This window comes from Spea bombifrons, chromosome 4 (genome assembly GCF_027358695.1).
Source record: "Spea bombifrons isolate aSpeBom1 chromosome 4, aSpeBom1.2.pri, whole genome shotgun sequence".
In the NCBI taxonomy this organism is placed as follows: Eukaryota; Metazoa; Chordata; class Amphibia; order Anura; family Pelobatidae; genus Spea; species Spea bombifrons.
Window position 1 is genome coordinate 113,648,665 of NC_071090.1, and position 22,573 is coordinate 113,671,237.

The following is a 22,573-nucleotide window of genomic DNA, read 5'->3' on the forward strand; positions in this document are numbered from 1 at the left end:
TCCTGTATTCACGGAAACAAATAGCATACGTGCAGAAGAATCGAGACACCGCCGCCTCTAAACACCAGCCAGCAATCCGCGGATGTACGGTAACGCACAGACGTCCAGACATTTCCTGAGTAACGGATATAGTGGTATCTCTACAATGCATCATGCAAATAAGGGAGTCATTTCATTTGCAGAAACATAGGCAAAACAGCATGGCCCGTACGGGGATCGAACCCGCGACCTTGGCGTTATTAGCACCACGCTCTAACCAACTGAGCTAACCGGCCACGTCGGCAGGCTTGGACGCAGGCTCGGATTGAGGACCGTGGAAAAAACTCCAGAGTAAATGAACGTTTGGCATCAGCTATCAACAGTCTCAAGCTGTAAAACAAGCATGCCCTGTATGAGGGTCGAACTCACGACCTTCAGATTATGAGACTGACGCGCTACCTACTGCGCTAACAAGGCAAACGCTGGCTGGTGCCGGTTGCTGAAGCATCGTAAAGGACAAATAAAGGACATCCATCGTAAAGGACAAATTTCCTTCAGCATGGGTAAAAGGCAACCCTGCTTTTCCAGGGACCTGTTTTACCAATGCTCTAAAAAGAAGCTTGCATTGGCCGGGAATCGAACCCGGGCCTCCCGCGTGGCAGGCGAGAATTCTACCACTGAACCACCAATGCATCTGCAACGGCCCACTTGAAAATCCATAGAGATTCGAGTGGTCGGAAAGAAGATTTTTCCCCCTGAACAGAAAGTTATGGAAGCGGTGGTTGGGGGATTAATCAGTTAGTTGCTTATACGTGTAGCTGTAAAAGAAGCGTGCCCTGTGCGAGGACCTGACTCTCGAACTTCAGATTATGAGACCGACATTGTGGAAATGGTTGTCAACCAGAAACTCAAGGTGTCCTAGATGTAATGTAAGTGCACGTGGACCAACTCTGTGGCTGATAGCCAGCTTCAGGTCTGGCCCAAGGCTCTTGCACAGCGAGCCTGGATAGCTCAGTCGGTAGAGCATCAGACTTTTAATCTGAGGGTCCAGGGTTCAAGTCCCTGTTCGGGCGCTGCTCGCTTTATTATGCTAAAACCACGAGTTCAGCGCCGTACAATCAACACTGGAAAGCTTTACTTGACTCAAAAAATAGTAGATAAGCGGGACGGCTTCCCTGCAAACCTTTTAGATATGCCGAACGGTTCTTAGCTGCCAAAAAATGTCTCCCGTATCTATGTGTAAAGAAACAAGATCATTTATAACGTCACCCCCTTTTCTTTCTAGACCTTAGACCAATGGTGCACACACCAGAGTTTGAGGGATATTGAATGTTTAAAGAGAATCCACCGTTAATGCCTCCTGTATTCACGGAAACAAATAGCATACGTGCAGAAGAATCGAGACACCGCCGCCTCTAAACACCAGCCAGCAATCCGCGGATGTACGGTAACGCACAGACGTCCAGACATTTCCTGAGTAACGGATATAGTGGTATCTCTACAATGCATCATGCAAATAAGGGAGTCATTTCATTTGCAGAAACATAGGCAAAACAGCATGGCCCGTACAGGGATCGAACCCACGACCTTGGCGTTATTAGCACCACGCTCTAACCAACTGAGCTAACCGGCCACGTCGGCAGGCTCGGCAAAACAGAGGACCGTGGAAAAAACTCCAGAGTAAATGAACGTTTGGCATCAGCTATCAACAGTCTCAAGCTGTAAAACAAGCATGCCCTGTATGAGGGTCGAACTCACAACCTTCAGATTATGAGACTGACGCGCTACCTACTGCGCTAACAAGGCAAACGCTGGCTGGTGCCGGTTGCTGAAGCATCGTAAAGGACAAATAAAGGACATCCATCGTAAAGGACAAATTTCCTTCAGCATGGGTAAAAGGCAACCCTGCTTTTCCAGGGACCTGTTTTACCAATGCTCTAAAAAGAAGCTTGCATTGGCCGGGAATCGAACCCGGGCCTCCCGCGTGGCAGGCGAGAATTCTACCACTGAACCACCAATGCATCTGCAACGGCCCACTTGAAAATCCATAGAGATTCGAGTGGTCGGAAAGAAGATTTTTCCCCCTGAACAGAAAGTTATGGAAGCGGTGGTTGGGGGATCAATCAGTTAGTTGCTTATACGTGTAGCTGTAAAAGAAGCGTGCCCTGTGCGAGGACCTGACTCTCGAACTTCAGATTATGAGACCGACATTGTGGAAATGGTTGTCAACCAGAAACTCAAGGTGTTCTAGATGTAATGTAAGTGCACGTGGACCAACTCTGTGGCTGATAGCCAGCTTCAGGTCTGGCCCAAGGCTCTTGCACAGCGAGCCTGGATAGCTCAGTCGGTAGAGCATCAGACTTTTAATCTGAGGGTCCAGGGTTCAAGTCCCTGTTCGGGCGCTGCTCGCTTTATTATGCTAAAACCACGAGTTCAGCGCCGTACAATCAACACTGGAAAGCTTTACTTGACTCAAAAGATAGTAGATAAGCGGGACGGCTTCCCTGCAAACCTTTTAGATATGCCGAACGGTTCTTAGCTGCCAAAAAATGTCTCCCGTATCTATGTGTAAAGAAACAAGATCATTTATAACGTCACCCCCTTTTCTTTCTAGACCTTAGACCAATGGTGCACACACCAGAGTTTGAGGGATATTGAATGTTTAAAGAGAATCCACCGTTAATGCCTCCTGTATTCACGGAAACAAATAGCATACGTGCAGAAGAATCGAGACACCGCCGCCTCTAAACACCAGCCAGCAATCCACGGATGTACGGTAACGCACAGACGTCCAGACATTTCCTGAGTAACGGATATAGTGGTATCTCTACAATGCATCATGCAAATAAGGGAGTCATTTCATTTGCAGAAACATAGGCAAAACAGCATGGCCCGTACGGGGATCGAACCCGCGACCTTGGCGTTATTAGCACCACGCTCTAACCAACTGAGCTAACCGGCCACGTCGGCAGGCTCGGCAAAACAGAGGACCGTGGAAAAAACTTCAGAGTAAATGAACGTTTGGCATCAGCTATCAACAGTCTCAAGCTGTAAAACAAGCATGCCCTGTATGAGGGTCGAACTCACAACCTTCAGATTATGAGACTGACGCGCTACCTACTGCGCTAACAAGGCAAACGCTGGCTGGTGCCGGTTGCTGAAGCATCGTAAAGGACAAATAAAGGACATCCATCGTAAAGGACAAATTTCCTTCAGCATGGTAAAAGGCAACGCTGCTTTTCCAGGGACCTGTTTTACCAATGCTCTAAAAAGAAGCTTGCATTGGCCGGGAATCGAACCCGGGCCTCCCGCGTGGCAGGCGAGAATTCTACCACTGAACCACCAATGCATCTGCAACGGTCGACTTGAAAATCCATAGAGATTCGAGTGGTCGGAAAGAAGATTTCTCCCCCTGACCAGAAAGTTATGGAAGCGGTGGTTGGGGGATCAATCAGTTAGTTGCTTATACGTGTAGCTGTAAAAGAAGCGTGCCCTGTGTGAGGACCTGACTCTCGACCTTCAGATTATGAGACCGACATTGTGGAAATGGTTGTCAACCAGAAACTCAAGGTGTCCTAGATGTAATGTAAGTGCACGTGGACCAACTCTGTGGCTGATAGCCAGCTTCAGGTCTGGCCCAAGGCTCTTGCACAGCGAGCCTGGATAGCTCAGTCGGTAGAGCATCAGACTTTTAATCTGAGGGTCCAGGGTTCAAGTCCCTGTTCGGGCGCTGCTCGCTTTATTATGCTAAAACCACGAGTTCAGCGCCGTACAATCAACACTGGAAAGCTTTACTTGACTCAAAAGATAGTAGATAAGCGGGACGGCTTCCCTGCAAACCTTTTAGATATGCCGAACGGTTCTTAGCTGCCAAAAAATGTCTCCCGTATCTATGTGTAAAGAAACAAGATCATTTATAACGTCACCCCCTTTTCTTTCTAGACCTTAGACCAATGGTGCACACACCAGAGTTTGAGGGATATTGAATGTTTAAAGAGAATCCACCGTTAATGCCTCCTGTATTCACGGAAACAAATAGCATACGTGCAGAAGAATCGAGACACCGCCGCCTCTAAACACCAGCCAGCAATCCGCGGATGTACGGTAACGCACAGACGTCCAGACATTTCCTGAGTAACGGATATAGTGGTATCTCTACAATGCATCATTCAAATAAGGGAGTCATTTCATTTGCAGAAACATAGGCAAAACAGCATGGCCCGTACGGGGATCGAACCCGCGACCTTGGCGTTATTAGCACCACGCTCTAACCAACTGAGCTAACCGGCCACGTCGGCAGGCTCGGCAAAACAGAGGACCGTGGAAAAAACTCCAGAGTAAATGAACGTTTGGCATCAGCTATCAACAGTCTCAAGCTGTAAAACAAGCATGCCCTGTATGAGGGTCGAACTCACAACCTTCAGATTATGAGACTGACGCGCTACCTACTGCGCTAACAAGGCAAACGCTGGCTGGTGCCGGTTGCTGAAGCATCGTAAAGGACAAATAAAGGACATCCATCGTAAAGGACAAATTTCCTTCAGCATGGTAAAAGGCAACGCTGCTTTTCCAGGGACCTGTTTTACCAATGCTCTAAAAAGAAGCTTGCATTGGCCGGGAATCGAACCCGGGCCTCCCGCGTGGCAGGCGAGAATTCTACCACTGAACCACCAATGCATCTGCAACGGCCCACTTGAAAATCCATAGAGATTCGAGTGGTCGGAAAGAAGATTTTTCCCCCTGAACAGAAAGTTATGGAAGCGGTGGTTGGGGGATCAATCAGTTAGTTGCTTATACGTGTAGCTGTAAAAGAAGCGTGCCCTGTGCGAGGACCTGACTCTCGACCTTCAGATTATGAGACCGACATTGTGGAAATGGTTGTCAACCAGAAACTCAAGGTGTCCTAGATGTAATGTAAGTGCACGTGGACCAACTCTGTGGCTGATAGCCAGCTTCAGGTCTGGCCCAAGGCTCTTGCACAGCGAGCCTGGATAGCTCAGTCGGTAGAGCATCAGACTTTTAATCTGAGGGTCCAGGGTTCAAGTCCCTGTTCGGGCGCTGCTCGCTTTATTATGCTAAAACCACGAGTTCAGCGCCGTACAATCAACACTGGAAAGCTTTACTTGACTCAAAAGATAGTAGATAAGCGGGACGGCTTCCCTGCAAACCTTTTAGATATGCCGAACGGTTCTTAGCTGCCAAAAAATGTCTCCCGTATCTATGTGTAAAGAAACAAGATCATTTATAACGTCACCCCCTTTTCTTTCTAGACCTTAGACCAATGGTGCACACACCAGAGTTTGAGGGATATTGAATGTTTAAAGAGAATCCACCGTTAATGCCTCCTGTATTCACGGAAACAAATAGCATACGTGCAGAAGAATCGAGACACCGCCGCCTCTAAACACCAGCCAGCAATCCGCGGATGTACGGTAACGCACAGACGTCCAGACATTTCCTGAGTAACGGATATAGTGGTATCTCTACAATGCATCATGCAAATAAGGGAGTCATTTCATTTGCAGAAACATAGGCAAAACAGCATGGCCCGTACGGGGATCGAACCCGCGACCTTGGCGTTATTAGCACCACGCTCTAACCAACTGAGCTAACCGGCCACGTCGGCAGGCTTGGACGCAGGCTCGGATTGAGGACCGTGGAAAAAACTCCAGAGTAAATGAACGTTTGGCATCAGCTATCAACAGTCTCAAGCTGTAAAACAAGCATGCCCTGTATGAGGGTCGAACTCACGACCTTCAGATTATGAGACTGACGCGCTACCTACTGCGCTAACAAGGCAAACGCTGGCTGGTGCCGGTTGCTGAAGCATCGTAAAGGACAAATAAAGGACATCCATCGTAAAGGACAAATTTCCTTCAGCATGGGTAAAAGGCAACCCTGCTTTTCCAGGGACCTGTTTTACCAATGCTCTAAAAAGAAGCTTGCATTGGCCGGGAATCGAACCCGGGCCTCCCGCGTGGCAGGCGAGAATTCTACCACTGAACCACCAATGCATCTGCAACGGCCCACTTGAAAATCCATAGAGATTCGAGTGGTCGGAAAGAAGATTTTTCCCCCTGAACAGAAAGTTATGGAAGCGGTGGTTGGGGGATTAATCAGTTAGTTGCTTATACGTGTAGCTGTAAAAGAAGCGTGCCCTGTGCGAGGACCTGACTCTCGAACTTCAGATTATGAGACCGACATTGTGGAAATGGTTGTCAACCAGAAACTCAAGGTGTCCTAGATGTAATGTAAGTGCACGTGGACCAACTCTGTGGCTGATAGCCAGCTTCAGGTCTGGCCCAAGGCTCTTGCACAGCGAGCCTGGATAGCTCAGTCGGTAGAGCATCAGACTTTTAATCTGAGGGTCCAGGGTTCAAGTCCCTGTTCGGGCGCTGCTCGCTTTATTATGCTAAAACCACGAGTTCAGCGCCGTACAATCAACACTGGAAAGCTTTACTTGACTCAAAAAATAGTAGATAAGCGGGACGGCTTCCCTGCAAACCTTTTAGATATGCCGAACGGTTCTTAGCTGCCAAAAAATGTCTCCCGTATCTATGTGTAAAGAAACAAGATCATTTATAACGTCACCCCCTTTTCTTTCTAGACCTTAGACCAATGGTGCACACACCAGAGTTTGAGGGATATTGAATGTTTAAAGAGAATCCACCGTTAATGCCTCCTGTATTCACGGAAACAAATAGCATACGTGCAGAAGAATCGAGACACCGCCGCCTCTAAACACCAGCCAGCAATCCACGGATGTACGGTAACGCACAGACGTCCAGACATTTCCTGAGTAACGGATATAGTGGTATCTCTACAATGCATCATGCAAATAAGGGAGTCATTTCATTTGCAGAAACATAGGCAAAACAGCATGGCCCGTACGGGGATCGAACCCGCGACCTTGGCGTTATTAGCACCACGCTCTAACCAACTGAGCTAACCGGCCACGTCGGCAGGCTCGGCAAAACAGAGGACCGTGGAAAAAACTTCAGAGTAAATGAACGTTTGGCATCAGCTATCAACAGTCTCAAGCTGTAAAACAAGCATGCCCTGTATGAGGGTCGAACTCACAACCTTCAGATTATGAGACTGACGCGCTACCTACTGCGCTAACAAGGCAAACGCTGGCTGGTGCCGGTTGCTGAAGCATCGTAAAGGACAAATAAAGGACATCCATCGTAAAGGACAAATTTCCTTCAGCATGGTAAAAGGCAACGCTGCTTTTCCAGGGACCTGTTTTACCAATGCTCTAAAAAGAAGCTTGCATTGGCCGGGAATCGAACCCGGGCCTCCCGCGTGGCAGGCGAGAATTCTACCACTGAACCACCAATGCATCTGCAACGGTCGACTTGAAAATCCATAGAGATTCGAGTGGTCGGAAAGAAGATTTCTCCCCCTGACCAGAAAGTTATGGAAGCGGTGGTTGGGGGATCAATCAGTTAGTTGCTTATACGTGTAGCTGTAAAAGAAGCGTGCCCTGTGTGAGGACCTGACTCTCGACCTTCAGATTATGAGACCGACATTGTGGAAATGGTTGTCAACCAGAAACTCAAGGTGTCCTAGATGTAATGTAAGTGCACGTGGACCAACTCTGTGGCTGATAGCCAGCTTCAGGTCTGGCCCAAGGCTCTTGCACAGCGAGCCTGGATAGCTCAGTCGGTAGAGCATCAGACTTTTAATCTGAGGGTCCAGGGTTCAAGTCCCTGTTCGGGCGCTGCTCGCTTTATTATGCTAAAACCACGAGTTCAGCGCCGTACAATCAACACTGGAAAGCTTTACTTGACTCAAAAGATAGTAGATAAGCGGGACGGCTTCCCTGCAAACCTTTTAGATATGCCGAACGGTTCTTAGCTGCCAAAAAATGTCTCCCGTATCTATGTGTAAAGAAACAAGATCATTTATAACGTCACCCCCTTTTCTTTCTAGACCTTAGACCAATGGTGCACACACCAGAGTTTGAGGGATATTGAATGTTTAAAGAGAATCCACCGTTAATGCCTCCTGTATTCACGGAAACAAATAGCATACGTGCAGAAGAATCGAGACACCGCCGCCTCTAAACACAAGCCAGCAATCCGCGGATGTACGGTAACGCACAGACGTCCAGACATTTCCTGAGTAACGGATATAGTGGTATCTCTACAATGCATCATGCAAATAAGGGAGTCATTTCATTTGCAGAAACATAGGCAAAACAGCATGGCCCGTACGGGGATCGAACCCGCGACCTTGGCGTTATTAGCACCACGCTCTAACCAACTGAGCTAACCGGCCACGTCGGCAGGCTCGGCAAAACAGAGGACCGTGGAAAAAACTCCAGAGTAAATGAACGTTTGGCATCAGCTATCAACAGTCTCAAGCTGTAAAACAAGCATGCCCTGTATGAGGGTCGAACTCACAACCTTCAGATTATGAGACTGACGCGCTACCTACTGCGCTAACAAGGCAAACGCTGGCTGGTGCCGGTTGCTGAAGCATCGTAAAGGACAAATAAAGGACATCCATCGTAAAGGACAAATTTCCTTCAGCATGGTAAAAGGCAACGCTGCTTTTCCAGGGACCTGTTTTACCAATGCTCTAAAAAGAAGCTTGCATTGGCCGGGAATCGAACCCGGGCCTCCCGCGTGGCAGGCGAGAATTCTACCACTGAACCACCAATGCATCTGCAGCGGCCCACTTGAAAATCCATAGAGATTCGAGTGGTCGGAAAGAAGATTTTTCCCCCTGAACAGAAAGTTATGGAAGCGGTGGTTGGGGGATCAATCAGTTAGTTGCTTATACGTGTAGCTGTAAAAGAAGCGTGCCCTGTGCGAGGACCTGACTCTCGACCTTCAGATTATGAGACCGACATTGTGGAAATGGTTGTCAACCAGAAACTCAAGGTGTTCTAGATGTAATGTAAGTGCACGTGGACCAACTCTGTGGCTGATAGCCAGCTTCAGGTCTGGCCCAAGGCTCTTGCACAGCGAGCCTGGATAGCTCAGTCGGTAGAGCATCAGACTTTTAATCTGAGGGTCCAGGGTTCAAGTCCCTGTTCGGGCGCTGCTCGCTTTATTATGCTAAAACCACGAGTTCAGCGCCGTACAATCAACACTGGAAAGCTTTACTTGACTCAAAAGATAGTAGATAAGCGGGACGGCTTCCCTGCAAACCTTTTAGATATGCCGAACGGTTCTTAGCTGCCAAAAAATGTCTCCCGTATCTATGTGTAAAGAAACAAGATCATTTATAACGTCACCCCCTTTTCTTTCTAGACCTTAGACCAATAGTGCACACACCAGAGTTTGAGGGATATTGAATGTTTAAAGAGAATCCACCGTTAATGCCTCCTGTATTCACGGAAACAAATAGCATACGTGCAGAAGAATCGAGACAACGCCGCTTCTCAACACAAGCCAGCAATCCGCGGATGTACGGTAACGCACAGACGTCCAGACATTTCCTGAGTAACGGATATAGTGGTATCTCTACAATGCATCATGCAAATAAGGGAGTCATTTCATTTGCAGAAACATAGGCAAAACAGCATGGCCCGTACGGGGATCGAACCCGCGACCTTGGCGTTATTAGCACCACGCTCTAACCAACTGAGCTAACCGGCCACGTCGGCAGGCTCAGCAAAACAGAGGACCGTGGAAAAAACTCCAGAGTAAATGAACGTTTGGCATCAGCTATCAACAGTCTCAAGCTGTAAAACAAGCATGCCCTGTATGAGGGTCGAACTCACGACCTTCAGATTATGAGACTGACGCGCTACCTACTGCGCTAACAAGGCAAACGCTGGCTGGTGCCGGTTGCTGAAGCATCGTAAAGGACAAATAAAGGACATCCATCGTAAAGGACAAATTTCCTTCAGCATGGGTAAAAGGCAACCCTGCTTTTCCAGGGACCTGTTTTACCAATGCTCTAAAAAGAAGCTTGCATTGGCCGGGAATCGAACCCGGGCCTCCCGCGTGGCAGGCGAGAATTCTACCACTGAACCACCAATGCATCTGCAACGGCCCACTTGAAAATCCATAGAGATTCGAGTGGTCGGAAAGAAGATTTTTCCCCCTGAACAGAAAGTTATGGAAGCGGTGGTTGGGGGATTAATCAGTTAGTTGCTTATACGTGTAGCTGTAAAAGAAGCGTGCCCTGTGCGAGGACCTGACTCTCGAACTTCAGATTATGAGACCGACATTGTGGAAATGGTTGTCAACCAGAAACTCAAGGTGTCCTAGATGTAATGTAAGTGCACGTGGACCAACTCTGTGGCTGATAGCCAGCTTCAGGTCTGGCCCAAGGCTCTTGCACAGTGAGCCTGGATAACTCAGTCGGTAGAGCATCAGACTTTTAATCTGAGGGTCCAGGGTTCAAGTCCCTGTTCGGGCGCTGCTCGCTTTATTATGCTAAAACCACGAGTTCAGCGCCGTACAATCAACACTGGAAAGCTTTACTTGACTCAAAAAATAGTAGATAAGCAGGACGGCTTCCCTGCAAACCTTTTAGATATGCCGAACGGTTCTTAGCTGCCAAAAAATGTCTCCCGTATCTATGTGTAAAGAAACAAGATCATTTATAACGTCACCCCCTTTTCTTTCTAGACCTTAGACCAATGGTGCACACACCAGAGTTTGAGGGATATTGAATGTTTAAAGAGAATCCACCGTTAATGCCTCCTGTATTCACGGAAACAAATAGCATACGTGCAGAAGAATCGAGACAACGCCGCCTCTAAACACCAGCCAGCAATCCGCGGATGTACGGTAACGCACAGACGTCCAGACATTTCCTGAGTAACGGATATAGTGGTATCTCTACAATGCATCATGCAAATAAGGGAGTCATTTCATTTGCAGAAACATAGGCAAAACAGCATGGCCCGTACGGGGATCGAACCCGCGACCTTGGCGTTATTAGCACCACGCTCTAACCAACTGAGCTAACCGGCCACGTCGGCAGGCTCAGCAAAACAGAGGACCGTGGAAAAAACTCCAGAGTAAATGAACGTTTGGCATCAGCTATCAACAGTCTCAAGCTGTAAAACAAGCATGCCCTGTATGAGGGTCGAACTCACGACCTTCAGATTATGAGACTGACGCGCTACCTACTGCGCTAACAAGGCAAACGCTGGCTGGTGCCGGTTGCTGAAGCATCGTAAAGGACAAATAAAGGACATCCATCGTAAAGGACAAATTTCCTTCAGCATGGGTAAAAGGCAACCCTGCTTTTCCAGGGACCTGTTTTACCAATGCTCTAAAAAGAAGCTTGCATTGGCCGGGAATCGAACCCGGGCCTCCCGCGTGGCAGGCGAGAATTCTACCACTGAACCACCAATGCATCTGCAACGGCCCACTTGAAAATCCATAGAGATTCGAGTGGTCGGAAAGAAGATTTTTCCCCCTGAACAGAAAGTTATGGAAGCGGTGGTTGGGGGATTAATCAGTTAGTTGCTTATACGTGTAGCTGTAAAAGAAGCGTGCCCTGTGCGAGGACCTGACTCTCGAACTTCAGATTATGAGACCGACATTGTGGAAATGGTTGTCAACCAGAAACTCAAGGTGTCCTAGATGTAATGTAAGTGCACGTGGACCAACTCTGTGGCTGATAGCCAGCTTCAGGTCTGGCCCAAGGCTCTTGCACAGTGAGCCTGGATAACTCAGTCGGTAGAGCATCAGACTTTTAATCTGAGGGTCCAGGGTTCAAGTCCCTGTTCGGGCGCTGCTCGCTTTATTATGCTAAAACCACGAGTTCAGCGCCGTACAATCAACACTGGAAAGCTTTACTTGACTCAAAAAATAGTAGATAAGCAGGACGGCTTCCCTGCAAACCTTTTAGATATGCCGAACGGTTCTTAGCTGCCAAAAAATGTCTCCCGTATCTATGTGTAAAGAAACAAGATCATTTATAACGTCACCCCCTTTTCTTTCTAGACCTTAGACCAATGGTGCACACACCAGAGTTTGAGGGATATTGAATGTTTAAAGAGAATCCACCGTTAATGCCTCCTGTATTCACGGAAACAAATAGCATACGTGCAGAAGAATCGAGACAACGCCGCCTCTAAACACCAGCCAGCAATCCGCGGATGTACGGTAACGCACAGACGTCCAGACATTTCCTGAGTAACGGATATAGTGGTATCTCTACAATGCATCATGCAAATAAGGGAGTCATTTCATTTGCAGAAACATAGGCAAAACAGCATGGCCCGTACGGGGATCGAACCCGCGACCTTGGCGTTATTAGCACCACGCTCTAACCAACTGAGCTAACCGGCCACGTCGGCAGGCTCAGCAAAACAGAGGACCGTGGAAAAAACTCCAGAGTAAATGAACGTTTGGCATCAGCTATCAACAGTCTCAAGCTGTAAAACAAGCATGCCCTGTATGAGGGTCGAACTCACAACCTTCAGATTATGAGACTGACGCGCTACCTACTGCGCTAACAAGGCAAACGCTGGCTGGTGCCGGTTGCTGAAGCATCGTAAAGGACAAATAAAGGACATCCATCGTAAAGGACAAATTTCCTTCAGCATGGGTAAAAGGCAACCCTGCTTTTCCAGGGACCTGTTTTACCAATGCTCTAAAAAGAAGCTTGCATTGGCCGGGAATCGAACCCGGGCCTCCCGCGTGGCAGGCGAGAATTCTACCACTGAACCACCAATGCATCTGCAACGGCCCACTTGAAAATCCATAGAGATTCGAGTGGTCGGAAAGAAGATTTTTCCCCCTGAACAGAAAGTTATGGAAGCGGTGGTTGGGGGATCAATCAGTTAGTTGCTTATACGTGTAGCTGTAAAAGAAGCGTGCCCTGTGCGAGGACCTGACTCTCGACCTTCAGATTATGAGACCGACATTGTGGAAATGGTTGTCATTTGTCAACCAGAAACTCAAGGTGTCCTAGATGTAATGTAAGTGCACGTGGACCAACTCTGTGGCTGATAGCCAGCTTCAGGTCTGGCCCAAGGCTCTTGCACAGCGAGCCTGGATAGCTCAGTCGGTAGAGCATCAGACTTTTAATCTGAGGGTCCAGGGTTCAAGTCCCTGTTCGGGCGCTGCTCGCTTTATTATGCTAAAACCACGAGTTCAGCGCCGTACAATCAACACTGGAAAGCTTTACTTGACTCAAAAGATAGTAGATAAGCGGGACGGCTTCCCTGCAAACCTTTTAGATATGCCGAACGGTTCTTAGCTGCCAAAAAATGTCTCCCGTATCTATGTGTAAAGAAACAAGATCATTTATAACGTCACCCCCTTTTCTTTCTAGACCTTAGACCAATGGTGCACACACCAGAGTTTGAGGGATATTGAATGTTTAAAGAGAATCCACCGTTAATGCCTCCTGTATTCACGGAAACAAATAGCATACGTGCAGAAGAATCGAGACACCGCCGCCTCTAAACACCAGCCAGCAATCCGCGGATGTACGGTAACGCACAGACGTCCAGACATTTCCTGAGTAACGGATATAGTGGTATCTCTACAATGCATCATGCAAATAAGGGAGTCATTTCATTTGCAGAAACATAGGCAAAACAGCATGGCCCGTACGGGGATCGAACCCGCGACCTTGGCGTTATTAGCACCACGCTCTAACCAACTGAGCTAACCGGCCACGTCGGCAGGCTCGGACGCAGGCTCGGATTGAGGACCGTGGAAAAAACTCCAGAGTAAATGAACGTTTGGCATCAGCTATCAACAGTCTCAAGCTGTAAAACAAGCATGCCCTGTATGAGGGTCGAACTCACGACCTTCAGATTATGAGACTGACGCGCTACCTACTGCGCTAACAAGGCAAACGCTGGCTGGTGCCGGTTGCTGAAGCATCGTAAAGGACAAATAAAGGACATCCATCGTAAAGGACAAATTTCCTTCAGCATGGGTAAAAGGCAACCCTGCTTTTCCAGGGACCTGTTTTACCAATGCTCTAAAAAGAAGCTTGCATTGGCCGGGAATCGAACCCGGGCCTCCCGCGTGGCAGGCGAGAATTCTACCACTGAACCACCAATGCATCTGCAACGGCCCACTTGAAAATCCATAGAGATTCGAGTGGTCGGAAAGAAGATTTTTCCCCCTGAACAGAAAGTTATGGAAGCGGTGGTTGGGGGATCAATCAGTTAGTTGCTTATACGTGTAGCTGTAAAAGAAGCGTGCCCTGTGCGAGGACCTGACTCTCGAACTTCAGATTATGAGACCGACATTGTGGAAATGGTTGTCAACCAGAAACTCAAGGTGTCCTAGATGTAATGTAAGTGCACGTGGACCAACTCTGTGGCTGATAGCCAGCTTCAGGTCTGGCCCAAGGCTCTTGCACAGCGAGCCTGGATAGCTCAGTCGGTAGAGCATCAGACTTTTAATCTGAGGGTCCAGGGTTCAAGTCCCTGTTCGGGCGCTGCTTGCTTTATTATGCTAAAACCACGAGTTCAGCGCCGTACAATCAACACTGGAAAGCTTTACTTGACTCAAAAGATAGTAGATAAGCGGGACGGCTTCCCTGCAAACCTTTTAGATATGCCGAACGGTTCTTAGCTGCCAAAAAATGTCTCCCGTATCTATGTGTAAAGAAACAAGATCATTTATAACGTCACCCCCTTTTCTTTCTAGACCTTAGACCAATGGTGCACACACCAGAGTTTGAGGGATATTGAATGTTTAAAGAGAATCCACCGTTAATGCCTCCTGTATTCACGGAAACAAATAGCATACGTGCAGAAGAATCGAGACACCGCCGCCTCTAAACACCAGCCAGCAATCCGCGGATGTACGGTAACGCACAGACGTCCAGACATTTCCTGAGTAACGGATATAGTGGTATCTCTACAATGCATCATGCAAATAAGGGAGTCATTTCATTTGCAGAAACATAGGCAAAACAGCATGGCCCGTACGGGGATCGAACCCGCGACCTTGGCGTTATTAGCACCACGCTCTAACCAACTGAGCTAACCGGCCACGTCGGCAGGCTCGGCAAAACAGAGGACCGTGGAAAAAACTCCAGAGTAAATGAACGTTTGGCATCAGCTATCAACAGTCTCAAGCTGTAAAACAAGCATGCCCTGTATGAGGGTCGAACTCACAACCTTCAGATTATGAGACTGACGCGCTACCTACTGCGCTAACAAGGCAAACGCTGGCTGGTGCCGGTTGCTGAAGCATCGTAAAGGACAAATAAAGGACATCCATCGTAAAGGACAAATTTCCTTCAGCATGGTAAAAGGCAACGCTGCTTTTCCAGGGACCTGTTTTACCAATGCTCTAAAAAGAAGCTTGCATTGGCCGGGAATCGAACCCGGGCCTCCCGCGTGGCAGGCGAGAATTCTACCACTGAACCACCAATGCATCTGCAGCGGTCCACTTGAAAATCCATAGAGATTCGAGTGGTCGGAAAGAAGATTTTTCCCCCTGAACAGAAAGTTATGGAAGCGGTGGTTGGGGGATCAATCAGTTAGTTGCTTATACGTGTAGCTGTAAAAGAAGCGTGCCCTGTGCGAGGACCTGACTCTCGACCTTCAGATTATGAGACCGACATTGTGGAAATGGTTGTCAACCAGAAACTCAAGGTGTCCTAGATGTAATGTAAGTGCACGTGGACCAACTCTGTGGCTGATAGCCAGCTTCAGGTCTGGCCCAAGGCTCTTGCACAGCGAGCCTGGATAGCTCAGTCGGTAGAGCATCAGACTTTTAATCTGAGGGTCCAGGGTTCAAGTCCCTGTTCGGGCGCTGCTCGCTTTATTATGCTAAAACCACGAGTTCAGCGCCGTACAATCAACACTGGAAAGCTTTACTTGACTCAAAAGATAGTAGATAAGCGGGACGGCTTCCCTGCAAACCTTTTAGATATGCCGAACGGTTCTTAGCTGCCAAAAAATGTCTCCCGTATCTATGTGTAAAGAAACAAGATCATTTATAACGTCACCCCCTTTTCTTTCTAGACCTTAGACCAATAGTGCACACACCAGAGTTTGAGGGATATTGAATGTTTAAAGAGAATCCACCGTTAATGCCTCCTGTATTCACGGAAACAAATAGCATACGTGCAGAAGAATCGAGACAACGCCGCCTCTCAACACAAGCCAGCAATCCGCGGATGTACGGTAACGCACAGACGTCCAGACATTTCCTGAGTAACGGATATAGTGGTATCTCTACAATGCATCATGCAAATAAGGGAGTCATTTCATTTGCAGAAACATAGGCAAAACAGCATGGCCCGTACGGGGATCGAACCCGCGACCTTGGCGTTATTAGCACCACGCTCTAACCAACTGAGCTAACCGGCCACGTCGGCAGGCTCGGCAAAACAGAGGACCGTGGAAAAAACTCCAGAGTAAATGAACGTTTGGCATCAGCTATCAACAGTCTCAAGCTGTAAAACAAGCATGCCCTGTATGAGGGTCGAACTCACAACCTTCAGATTATGAGACTGACGCGCTACCTACTGCGCTAACAAGGCAAACGCTGGCTGGTGCCGGTTGCTGAAGCATCGTAAAGGACAAATAAAGGACATCCATCGTAAAGGACAAATTTCCTTCAGCATGGGTAAAAGGCAACCCTGCTTTTCCAGGGACCTGTTTTACCAATGCTCTAAAAAGAAGCTTGCATTGGCCGGGAATCGAACCCGGGCCTCCCGCGTGGCAGGCGAGAATTCTACCACTGAACCACCAATGCATCTGCAACGGCCCACTTGAAAATCCATAGAGATTCGAGTGGTCGGAAAGAAGATTTTTCCCCCTGAACAGAAAGTTATGGAAGCGGTGGTTGGGGGATCAATCAGTTAGTTGCTTATACGTGTAGCTGTAAAAGAAGCGTGCCCTGTGCGAGGACCTGACTCTCGACCTTCAGATTATGAGACCGACATTGTGGAAATGGTTGTCAACCAGAAACTCAAGGTGTCCTAGATGTAATGTAAGTGCACGTGGACCAACTCTGTGGCTGATAGCCAGCTTCAGGTCTGGCCCAAGGCTCTTGCCCAGCGAGCCTGGATAGCTCAGTCGGTAGAGCATCAGACTTTTAATCTGAGGGTCCAGGGTTCAAGTCCCTGTTCGGGCGCTGCTCGCTTTATTATGCTAAAACCACGAGTTCAGCGCCGTACAATCAACACTGGAAAGCTTTACTTGACTCAAAAGATAGTAGATAAGCGGGACGGCTTCCCTGCAAACCTTTTAGATATGCCGAACGGTTCTTAGCTGCCAAAAAATGTCTCCCGTATCTATGTGTAAAGAAACAAGATCATTTATAACGTCACCCCCTTTTCTTTCTAGACCTTAGACCAATGGTGCACACACCAGAGTTTGAGGGATATTGAATGTTTAAAGAGAATCCACCGTTAATGCCTCCTGTATTCACGGAAACAAATAGCATACGTGCAGAAGAATCGAGACACCGCCGCCTCTAAACACCAGCCAGCAATCCGCGGATGTACGGTAACGCACAGACGTCCAGACATTTCCTGAGTAACGGATATAGTGGTATCTCTACAATGCATCATGCAAATAAGGGAGTCATTTCATTTGCAGAAACATAGGCAAAACAGCATGGCCCGTACGGGGATCGAACCCGCGACCTTGGCGTTATTAGCACCACGCTCTAACCAACTGAGCTAACCGGCCACGTCGGCAGGCTCGGCAAAACAGAGGACCGTGGAAAAAACTCCAGAGTAAATGAACGTTTGGCATCAGCTATCAACAGTCTCAAGCTGTAAAACAAGCATGCCCTGTATGAGGGTCGAACTCACAACCTTCAGATTATGAGACTGACGCGCTACCTACTGCGCTAACAAGGCAAACGCTGGCTGGTGCCGGTTGCTGAAGCATCGTAAAGGACAAATAAAGGACATCCATCGTAAAGGACAAATTTCCTTCAGCATGGGTAAAAGGCAACCCTGCTTTTCCAGGGACCTGTTTTACCAATGCTCTAAAAAGAAGCTTGCATTGGCCGGGAATCGAACCCGGGCCTCCCGCGTGGCAGGCGAGAATTCTACCACTGAACCACCAATGCATCTGCAACGGCCCACTTGAAAATCCATAGAGATTCGAGTGGTCGGAAAGAAGATTTTTCCCCCTGAACAGAAAGTTATGGAAGCGGTGGTTGGGGGATCAATCAGTTAGTTGCTTATACGTGTAGCTGTAAAAGAAGCGTGCCCTGTGCGAGGACCTGACTCTCGAACTTCAGATTATGAGACCGACATTGTGGAAATGGTTGTCAACCAGAAACTCAAGGTGTTCTAGATGTAATGTAAGTGCACGTGGACCAACTCTGTGGCTGATAGCCAGCTTCAGGTCTGGCCCAAGGCTCTTGCACAGCGAGCCTGGATAGCTCAGTCGGTAGAGCATCAGACTTTTAATCTGAGGGTCCAGGGTTCAAGTCCCTGTTCGGGCGCTGCTCGCTTTATTATGCTAAAACCACGAGTTCAGCGCCGTACAATCAACACTGGAAAGCTTTACTTGACTCAAAAGATAGTAGATAAGCGGGACGGCTTCCCTGCAAACCTTTTAGATATGCCGAACGGTTCTTAGCTGCCAAAAAATGTCTCCCGTATCTATGTGTAAAGAAACAAGATCATTTATAACGTCACCCCCTTTTCTTTCTAGACCTTAGACCAATGGTGCACACACCAGAGTTTGAGGGATATTGAATGTTTAAAGAGAATCCACCGTTAATGCCTCCTGTATTCACGGAAACAAATAGCATACGTGCAGAAGAATCGAGACACCGCCGCCTCTAAACACCAGCCAGCAATCCACGGATGTACGGTAACGCACAGACGTCCAGACATTTCCTGAGTAACGGATATAGTGGTATCTCTACAATGCATCATGCAAATAAGGGAGTCATTTCATTTGCAGAAACATAGGCAAAACAGCATGGCCCGTACGGGGATCGAACCCGCGACCTTGGCGTTATTAGCACCACGCTCTAACCAACTGAGCTAACCGGCCACGTCGGCAGGCTCGGCAAAACAGAGGACCGTGGAAAAAACTCCAGAGTAAATGAACGTTTGGCATCAGCTATCAACAGTCTCAAGCTGTAAAACAAGCATGCCCTGTATGAGGGTCGAACTCACAACCTTCAGATTATGAGACTGACGCGCTACCTACTGCGCTAACAAGGCAAACGCTGGCTGGTGCCGGTTGCTGAAGCATCGTAAAGGACAAATAAAGGACATCCATCGTAAAGGACAAATTTCCTTCAGCATGGTAAAAGGCAACGCTGCTTTTCCAGGGACCTGTTTTACCAATGCTCTAAAAAGAAGCTTGCATTGGCCGGGAATCGAACCCGGGCCTCCCGCGTGGCAGGCGAGAATTCTACCACTGAACCACCAATGCATCTGCAACGGCCCACTTGAAAATCCATAGAGATTCGAGTGGTCGGAAAGAAGATTTTTCCCTCTGAACAGAAAGTTATGGAAGCGGTGGTTGGGGGATCAATCAGTTAGTTGCTTATACGTGTAGCTGTAAAAGAAGCGTGCCCTGTGCGAGGACCTGACTCTCGACCTTCAGATTATGAGACCGACATTGTGGAAATGGTTGTCAACCAGAAACTCAAGGTGTCCTAGATGTAATGTAAGTGCACGTGGACCAACTCTGTGGCTGATAGCCAGCTTCAGGTCTGGCCCAAGGCTCTTGCACAGCGAGCCTGGATAGCTCAGTCGGTAGAGCATCAGACTTTTAATCTGAGGGTCCAGGGTTCAAGTCCCTGTTCGGGTGCTGCTCGCTTTATTATGCTAAAACCACGAGTTCAGCGCCGTACAATCAACACTGGAAAGCTTTACTTGACTCAAAAGATAGTAGATAAGCGGGACGGCTTCCCTGCAAACCTTTTAGATATGCCGAACGGTTCTTAGCTGCCAAAAAATGTCTCCCGTATCTATGTGTAAAGAAACAAGATCATTTATAACGTCACCCCCTTTTCTTTCTAGACCTTAGACCAATGGTGCACACACCAGAGTTTGAGGGATATTGAATGTTTAAAGAGAATCCACCGTTAATGCCTCCTGTATTCACGGAAACAAATAGCATACGTGCAGAAGAATCGAGACACCGCCGCCTCTAAACACCAGCCAGCAATCCGCGGATGTACGGTAACGCACAGACGTCCAGACATTTCCTGAGTAACGGATATAGTGGTATCTCTACAATGCATCATGCAAATAAGGGAGTCATTTCATTTGCAGAAACATAGGCAAAACAGCATGGCCCGTACGGGGATCGAACCCGCGACCTTGGCGTTATTAGCACCACGCTCTAACCAACTGAGCTAACCGGCCACGTCGGCAGGCTCGGACGCAGGCTCGGATTGAGGACCGTGGAAAAAACTCCAGAGTAAATGAACGTTTGGCATCAGCTATCAACAGTCTCAAGCTGTAAAACAAGCATGCCCTGTATGAGGGTCGAACTCACGACCTTCAGATTATGAGACTGACGCGCTACCTACTGCGCTAACAAGGCAAACGCTGGCTGGTGCCGGTTGCTGAAGCATCGTAAAGGACAAATAAAGGACATCCATCGTAAAGGACAAATTTCCTTCAGCATGGGTAAAAGGCAACCCTGCTTTTCCAGGGACCTGTTTTACCAATGCTCTAAAAAGAAGCTTGCATTGGCCGGGAATCGAACCCGGGCCTCCCGCGTGGCAGGCGAGAATTCTACCACTGAACCACCAATGCATCTGCAACGGCCCACTTGAAAATCCATAGAGATTCGAGTGGTCGGAAAGAAGATTTTTCCCCCTGAACAGAAAGTTATGGAAGCGGTGGTTGGGGGATTAATCAGTTAGTTGCTTATACGTGTAGCTGTAAAAGAAGCGTGCCCTGTGCGAGGACCTGACTCTCGAACTTCAGATTATGAGACCGACATTGTGGAAATGGTTGTCAACCAGAAACTCAAGGTGTCCTAGATGTAATGTAAGTGCACGTGGACCAACTCTGTGGCTGATAGCCAGCTTCAGGTCTGGCCCAAGGCTCTTGCACAGCGAGCCTGGATAGCTCAGTCGGTAGAGCATCAGACTTTTAATCTGAGGGTCCAGGGTTCAAGTCCCTGTTCGGGTGCTGCTCGCTTTATTATGCTAAAACCACGAGTTCAGCGCCGTACAATCAACACTGGAAAGCTTTACTTGACTCAAAAGATAGTAGATAAGCGGGACGGCTTCCCTGCAAACCTTTTAGATATGCCGAACGGTTCTTAGCTGCCAAAAAATGTCTCCCGTATCTATGTGTAAAGAAACAAGATCATTTATAACGTCACCCCCTTTTCTTTCTAGACCTTAGACCAATGGTGCACACACCAGAGTTTGAGGGATATTGAATGTTTAAAGAGAATCCACCGTTAATGCCTCCTGTATTCACGGAAACAAATAGCATACGTGCAGAAGAATCGAGACACCGCCGCCTCTAAACACCAGCCAGCAATCCGCGGATGTACGGTAACGCACAGACGTCCAGACATTTCCTGAGTAACGGATATAGTGGTATCTCTACAATGCATCATGCAAATAAGGGAGTCATTTCATTTGCAGAAACATAGGCAAAACAGCATGGCCCGTACGGGGATCGAACCCGCGACCTTGGCGTTATTAGCACCACGCTCTAACCAACTGAGCTAACCGGCCACGTCGGCAGGCTCGGACGCAGGCTCGGATTGAGGACCGTGGAAAAAACTCCAGAGTAAACGAACGTTTGGCATCAGCTATCAACAGTCTCAAGCTGTAAAACAAGCATGCCCTGTATGAGGGTCGAACTCACAACCTTCAGATTATGAGACTGACGCGCTACCTACTGCGCTAACAAGGCAAACGCTGGCTGGTGCCGGTTGCTGAAGCATCGTAAAGGACAAATAAAGGACATCCATCGTAAAGGACAAATTTCCTTCAGCATGGGTAAAAGGCAACCCTGCTTTTCCAGGGACCTGTTTTACCAATGCTCTAAAAAGAAGCTTGCATTGGCCGGGAATCGAACCCGGGCCTCCCGCGTGGCAGGCGAGAATTCTACCACTGAACCACCAATGCATCTGCAACGGCCCACTTGAAAATCCATAGAGATTCGAGTGGTCGGAAAGAAGATTTTTCCCCCTGAACAGAAAGTTATGGAAGCGGTGGTTGGGGGATCAATCAGTTAGTTGCTTATACGTGTAGCTGTAAAAGAAGCGTGCCCTGTGCGAGGACCTGACTCTCGAACTTCAGATTATGAGACCGACATTGTGGAAATGGTTGTCAACCAGAAACTCAAGGTGTTCTAGATGTAATGTAAGTGCACGTGGACCAACTCTGTGGCTGATAGCCAGCTTCAGGTCTGGCCCAAGGCTCTTGCACAGCGAGCCTGGATAGCTCAGTCGGTAGAGCATCAGACTTTTAATCTGAGGGTCCAGGGTTCAAGTCCCTGTTCGGGCGCTGCTCGCTTTATTATGCTAAAACCACGAGTTCAGCGCCGTACAATCAACACTGGAAAGCTTTACTTGACTCAAAAGATAGTAGATAAGCGGGACGGCTTCCCTGCAAACCTTTTAGATATGCCGAACGGTTCTTAGCTGCCAAAAAATGTCTCCCGTATCTATGTGTAAAGAAACAAGATCATTTATAACGTCACCCCCTTTTCTTTCTAGACCTTAGACCAA

General features: G+C 48.1%; 46 non-coding genes across 46 annotated transcripts; 13 read left to right on the plus strand and 33 right to left on the minus strand.

The window, feature by feature from the left end:
* Nucleotides 1-201: 201 nt before the first annotated feature.
* Nucleotides 202-275, minus strand: TRNAI-AAU (transfer RNA isoleucine (anticodon AAU)). Its single transcript has one exon. It is a non-coding gene; the product is annotated as a tRNA-Ile (tRNA).
* A 325-nt stretch (nucleotides 276-600) lies between these two features.
* On the minus strand, nucleotides 601-671 carry TRNAG-GCC (transfer RNA glycine (anticodon GCC)). Its single transcript has one exon. It is a non-coding gene; the product is annotated as a tRNA-Gly (tRNA).
* Nucleotides 672-979: 308 nt separating this feature from the next.
* On the plus strand, nucleotides 980-1,052 carry TRNAK-UUU (transfer RNA lysine (anticodon UUU)). Its single transcript has one exon. It is a non-coding gene; the product is annotated as a tRNA-Lys (tRNA).
* An 877-nt stretch (nucleotides 1,053-1,929) lies between these two features.
* On the minus strand, nucleotides 1,930-2,000 carry TRNAG-GCC (transfer RNA glycine (anticodon GCC)). Its single transcript has one exon. It is a non-coding gene; the product is annotated as a tRNA-Gly (tRNA).
* A 308-nt stretch (nucleotides 2,001-2,308) lies between these two features.
* Nucleotides 2,309-2,381, plus strand: TRNAK-UUU (transfer RNA lysine (anticodon UUU)). The gene has a single exon. It is a non-coding gene; the product is annotated as a tRNA-Lys (tRNA).
* A 486-nt stretch (nucleotides 2,382-2,867) lies between these two features.
* TRNAI-AAU (transfer RNA isoleucine (anticodon AAU)) lies at nucleotides 2,868-2,941 on the minus strand. The gene has a single exon. It is a non-coding gene; the product is annotated as a tRNA-Ile (tRNA).
* Nucleotides 2,942-3,257: 316 nt separating this feature from the next.
* Nucleotides 3,258-3,328, minus strand: TRNAG-GCC (transfer RNA glycine (anticodon GCC)). The gene has a single exon. It is a non-coding gene; the product is annotated as a tRNA-Gly (tRNA).
* A 308-nt stretch (nucleotides 3,329-3,636) lies between these two features.
* On the plus strand, nucleotides 3,637-3,709 carry TRNAK-UUU (transfer RNA lysine (anticodon UUU)). Its single transcript has one exon. It is a non-coding gene; the product is annotated as a tRNA-Lys (tRNA).
* A 486-nt stretch (nucleotides 3,710-4,195) lies between these two features.
* TRNAI-AAU (transfer RNA isoleucine (anticodon AAU)) lies at nucleotides 4,196-4,269 on the minus strand. The gene has a single exon. It is a non-coding gene; the product is annotated as a tRNA-Ile (tRNA).
* A 316-nt stretch (nucleotides 4,270-4,585) lies between these two features.
* Nucleotides 4,586-4,656, minus strand: TRNAG-GCC (transfer RNA glycine (anticodon GCC)). Its single transcript has one exon. It is a non-coding gene; the product is annotated as a tRNA-Gly (tRNA).
* Nucleotides 4,657-4,964: 308 nt separating this feature from the next.
* TRNAK-UUU (transfer RNA lysine (anticodon UUU)) lies at nucleotides 4,965-5,037 on the plus strand. Its single transcript has one exon. It is a non-coding gene; the product is annotated as a tRNA-Lys (tRNA).
* Nucleotides 5,038-5,523: 486 nt separating this feature from the next.
* On the minus strand, nucleotides 5,524-5,597 carry TRNAI-AAU (transfer RNA isoleucine (anticodon AAU)). The gene has a single exon. It is a non-coding gene; the product is annotated as a tRNA-Ile (tRNA).
* Nucleotides 5,598-5,922: 325 nt separating this feature from the next.
* On the minus strand, nucleotides 5,923-5,993 carry TRNAG-GCC (transfer RNA glycine (anticodon GCC)). Its single transcript has one exon. It is a non-coding gene; the product is annotated as a tRNA-Gly (tRNA).
* Nucleotides 5,994-6,301: 308 nt separating this feature from the next.
* TRNAK-UUU (transfer RNA lysine (anticodon UUU)) lies at nucleotides 6,302-6,374 on the plus strand. The gene has a single exon. It is a non-coding gene; the product is annotated as a tRNA-Lys (tRNA).
* Nucleotides 6,375-6,860: 486 nt separating this feature from the next.
* Nucleotides 6,861-6,934, minus strand: TRNAI-AAU (transfer RNA isoleucine (anticodon AAU)). The gene has a single exon. It is a non-coding gene; the product is annotated as a tRNA-Ile (tRNA).
* Nucleotides 6,935-7,250: 316 nt separating this feature from the next.
* TRNAG-GCC (transfer RNA glycine (anticodon GCC)) lies at nucleotides 7,251-7,321 on the minus strand. Its single transcript has one exon. It is a non-coding gene; the product is annotated as a tRNA-Gly (tRNA).
* Nucleotides 7,322-7,629: 308 nt separating this feature from the next.
* On the plus strand, nucleotides 7,630-7,702 carry TRNAK-UUU (transfer RNA lysine (anticodon UUU)). Its single transcript has one exon. It is a non-coding gene; the product is annotated as a tRNA-Lys (tRNA).
* A 486-nt stretch (nucleotides 7,703-8,188) lies between these two features.
* Nucleotides 8,189-8,262, minus strand: TRNAI-AAU (transfer RNA isoleucine (anticodon AAU)). Its single transcript has one exon. It is a non-coding gene; the product is annotated as a tRNA-Ile (tRNA).
* Nucleotides 8,263-8,578: 316 nt separating this feature from the next.
* TRNAG-GCC (transfer RNA glycine (anticodon GCC)) lies at nucleotides 8,579-8,649 on the minus strand. The gene has a single exon. It is a non-coding gene; the product is annotated as a tRNA-Gly (tRNA).
* A 308-nt stretch (nucleotides 8,650-8,957) lies between these two features.
* On the plus strand, nucleotides 8,958-9,030 carry TRNAK-UUU (transfer RNA lysine (anticodon UUU)). The gene has a single exon. It is a non-coding gene; the product is annotated as a tRNA-Lys (tRNA).
* Nucleotides 9,031-9,516: 486 nt separating this feature from the next.
* On the minus strand, nucleotides 9,517-9,590 carry TRNAI-AAU (transfer RNA isoleucine (anticodon AAU)). Its single transcript has one exon. It is a non-coding gene; the product is annotated as a tRNA-Ile (tRNA).
* Nucleotides 9,591-9,907: 317 nt separating this feature from the next.
* On the minus strand, nucleotides 9,908-9,978 carry TRNAG-GCC (transfer RNA glycine (anticodon GCC)). Its single transcript has one exon. It is a non-coding gene; the product is annotated as a tRNA-Gly (tRNA).
* An 867-nt stretch (nucleotides 9,979-10,845) lies between these two features.
* On the minus strand, nucleotides 10,846-10,919 carry TRNAI-AAU (transfer RNA isoleucine (anticodon AAU)). Its single transcript has one exon. It is a non-coding gene; the product is annotated as a tRNA-Ile (tRNA).
* Nucleotides 10,920-11,236: 317 nt separating this feature from the next.
* On the minus strand, nucleotides 11,237-11,307 carry TRNAG-GCC (transfer RNA glycine (anticodon GCC)). The gene has a single exon. It is a non-coding gene; the product is annotated as a tRNA-Gly (tRNA).
* Nucleotides 11,308-12,174: 867 nt separating this feature from the next.
* On the minus strand, nucleotides 12,175-12,248 carry TRNAI-AAU (transfer RNA isoleucine (anticodon AAU)). Its single transcript has one exon. It is a non-coding gene; the product is annotated as a tRNA-Ile (tRNA).
* Nucleotides 12,249-12,565: 317 nt separating this feature from the next.
* On the minus strand, nucleotides 12,566-12,636 carry TRNAG-GCC (transfer RNA glycine (anticodon GCC)). The gene has a single exon. It is a non-coding gene; the product is annotated as a tRNA-Gly (tRNA).
* A 315-nt stretch (nucleotides 12,637-12,951) lies between these two features.
* Nucleotides 12,952-13,024, plus strand: TRNAK-UUU (transfer RNA lysine (anticodon UUU)). The gene has a single exon. It is a non-coding gene; the product is annotated as a tRNA-Lys (tRNA).
* Nucleotides 13,025-13,510: 486 nt separating this feature from the next.
* Nucleotides 13,511-13,584, minus strand: TRNAI-AAU (transfer RNA isoleucine (anticodon AAU)). Its single transcript has one exon. It is a non-coding gene; the product is annotated as a tRNA-Ile (tRNA).
* A 325-nt stretch (nucleotides 13,585-13,909) lies between these two features.
* On the minus strand, nucleotides 13,910-13,980 carry TRNAG-GCC (transfer RNA glycine (anticodon GCC)). The gene has a single exon. It is a non-coding gene; the product is annotated as a tRNA-Gly (tRNA).
* A 308-nt stretch (nucleotides 13,981-14,288) lies between these two features.
* Nucleotides 14,289-14,361, plus strand: TRNAK-UUU (transfer RNA lysine (anticodon UUU)). The gene has a single exon. It is a non-coding gene; the product is annotated as a tRNA-Lys (tRNA).
* A 486-nt stretch (nucleotides 14,362-14,847) lies between these two features.
* Nucleotides 14,848-14,921, minus strand: TRNAI-AAU (transfer RNA isoleucine (anticodon AAU)). The gene has a single exon. It is a non-coding gene; the product is annotated as a tRNA-Ile (tRNA).
* A 316-nt stretch (nucleotides 14,922-15,237) lies between these two features.
* On the minus strand, nucleotides 15,238-15,308 carry TRNAG-GCC (transfer RNA glycine (anticodon GCC)). Its single transcript has one exon. It is a non-coding gene; the product is annotated as a tRNA-Gly (tRNA).
* A 308-nt stretch (nucleotides 15,309-15,616) lies between these two features.
* Nucleotides 15,617-15,689, plus strand: TRNAK-UUU (transfer RNA lysine (anticodon UUU)). Its single transcript has one exon. It is a non-coding gene; the product is annotated as a tRNA-Lys (tRNA).
* A 486-nt stretch (nucleotides 15,690-16,175) lies between these two features.
* TRNAI-AAU (transfer RNA isoleucine (anticodon AAU)) lies at nucleotides 16,176-16,249 on the minus strand. Its single transcript has one exon. It is a non-coding gene; the product is annotated as a tRNA-Ile (tRNA).
* A 317-nt stretch (nucleotides 16,250-16,566) lies between these two features.
* TRNAG-GCC (transfer RNA glycine (anticodon GCC)) lies at nucleotides 16,567-16,637 on the minus strand. The gene has a single exon. It is a non-coding gene; the product is annotated as a tRNA-Gly (tRNA).
* Nucleotides 16,638-16,945: 308 nt separating this feature from the next.
* TRNAK-UUU (transfer RNA lysine (anticodon UUU)) lies at nucleotides 16,946-17,018 on the plus strand. The gene has a single exon. It is a non-coding gene; the product is annotated as a tRNA-Lys (tRNA).
* Nucleotides 17,019-17,504: 486 nt separating this feature from the next.
* On the minus strand, nucleotides 17,505-17,578 carry TRNAI-AAU (transfer RNA isoleucine (anticodon AAU)). The gene has a single exon. It is a non-coding gene; the product is annotated as a tRNA-Ile (tRNA).
* Nucleotides 17,579-17,895: 317 nt separating this feature from the next.
* On the minus strand, nucleotides 17,896-17,966 carry TRNAG-GCC (transfer RNA glycine (anticodon GCC)). The gene has a single exon. It is a non-coding gene; the product is annotated as a tRNA-Gly (tRNA).
* Nucleotides 17,967-18,274: 308 nt separating this feature from the next.
* Nucleotides 18,275-18,347, plus strand: TRNAK-UUU (transfer RNA lysine (anticodon UUU)). The gene has a single exon. It is a non-coding gene; the product is annotated as a tRNA-Lys (tRNA).
* Nucleotides 18,348-18,833: 486 nt separating this feature from the next.
* TRNAI-AAU (transfer RNA isoleucine (anticodon AAU)) lies at nucleotides 18,834-18,907 on the minus strand. The gene has a single exon. It is a non-coding gene; the product is annotated as a tRNA-Ile (tRNA).
* Nucleotides 18,908-19,223: 316 nt separating this feature from the next.
* TRNAG-GCC (transfer RNA glycine (anticodon GCC)) lies at nucleotides 19,224-19,294 on the minus strand. Its single transcript has one exon. It is a non-coding gene; the product is annotated as a tRNA-Gly (tRNA).
* An 867-nt stretch (nucleotides 19,295-20,161) lies between these two features.
* Nucleotides 20,162-20,235, minus strand: TRNAI-AAU (transfer RNA isoleucine (anticodon AAU)). The gene has a single exon. It is a non-coding gene; the product is annotated as a tRNA-Ile (tRNA).
* Nucleotides 20,236-20,560: 325 nt separating this feature from the next.
* TRNAG-GCC (transfer RNA glycine (anticodon GCC)) lies at nucleotides 20,561-20,631 on the minus strand. The gene has a single exon. It is a non-coding gene; the product is annotated as a tRNA-Gly (tRNA).
* Nucleotides 20,632-21,498: 867 nt separating this feature from the next.
* On the minus strand, nucleotides 21,499-21,572 carry TRNAI-AAU (transfer RNA isoleucine (anticodon AAU)). The gene has a single exon. It is a non-coding gene; the product is annotated as a tRNA-Ile (tRNA).
* Nucleotides 21,573-21,897: 325 nt separating this feature from the next.
* TRNAG-GCC (transfer RNA glycine (anticodon GCC)) lies at nucleotides 21,898-21,968 on the minus strand. Its single transcript has one exon. It is a non-coding gene; the product is annotated as a tRNA-Gly (tRNA).
* Nucleotides 21,969-22,276: 308 nt separating this feature from the next.
* TRNAK-UUU (transfer RNA lysine (anticodon UUU)) lies at nucleotides 22,277-22,349 on the plus strand. Its single transcript has one exon. It is a non-coding gene; the product is annotated as a tRNA-Lys (tRNA).
* The last annotated feature ends 224 nt before the right edge of the window (nucleotides 22,350-22,573 follow it).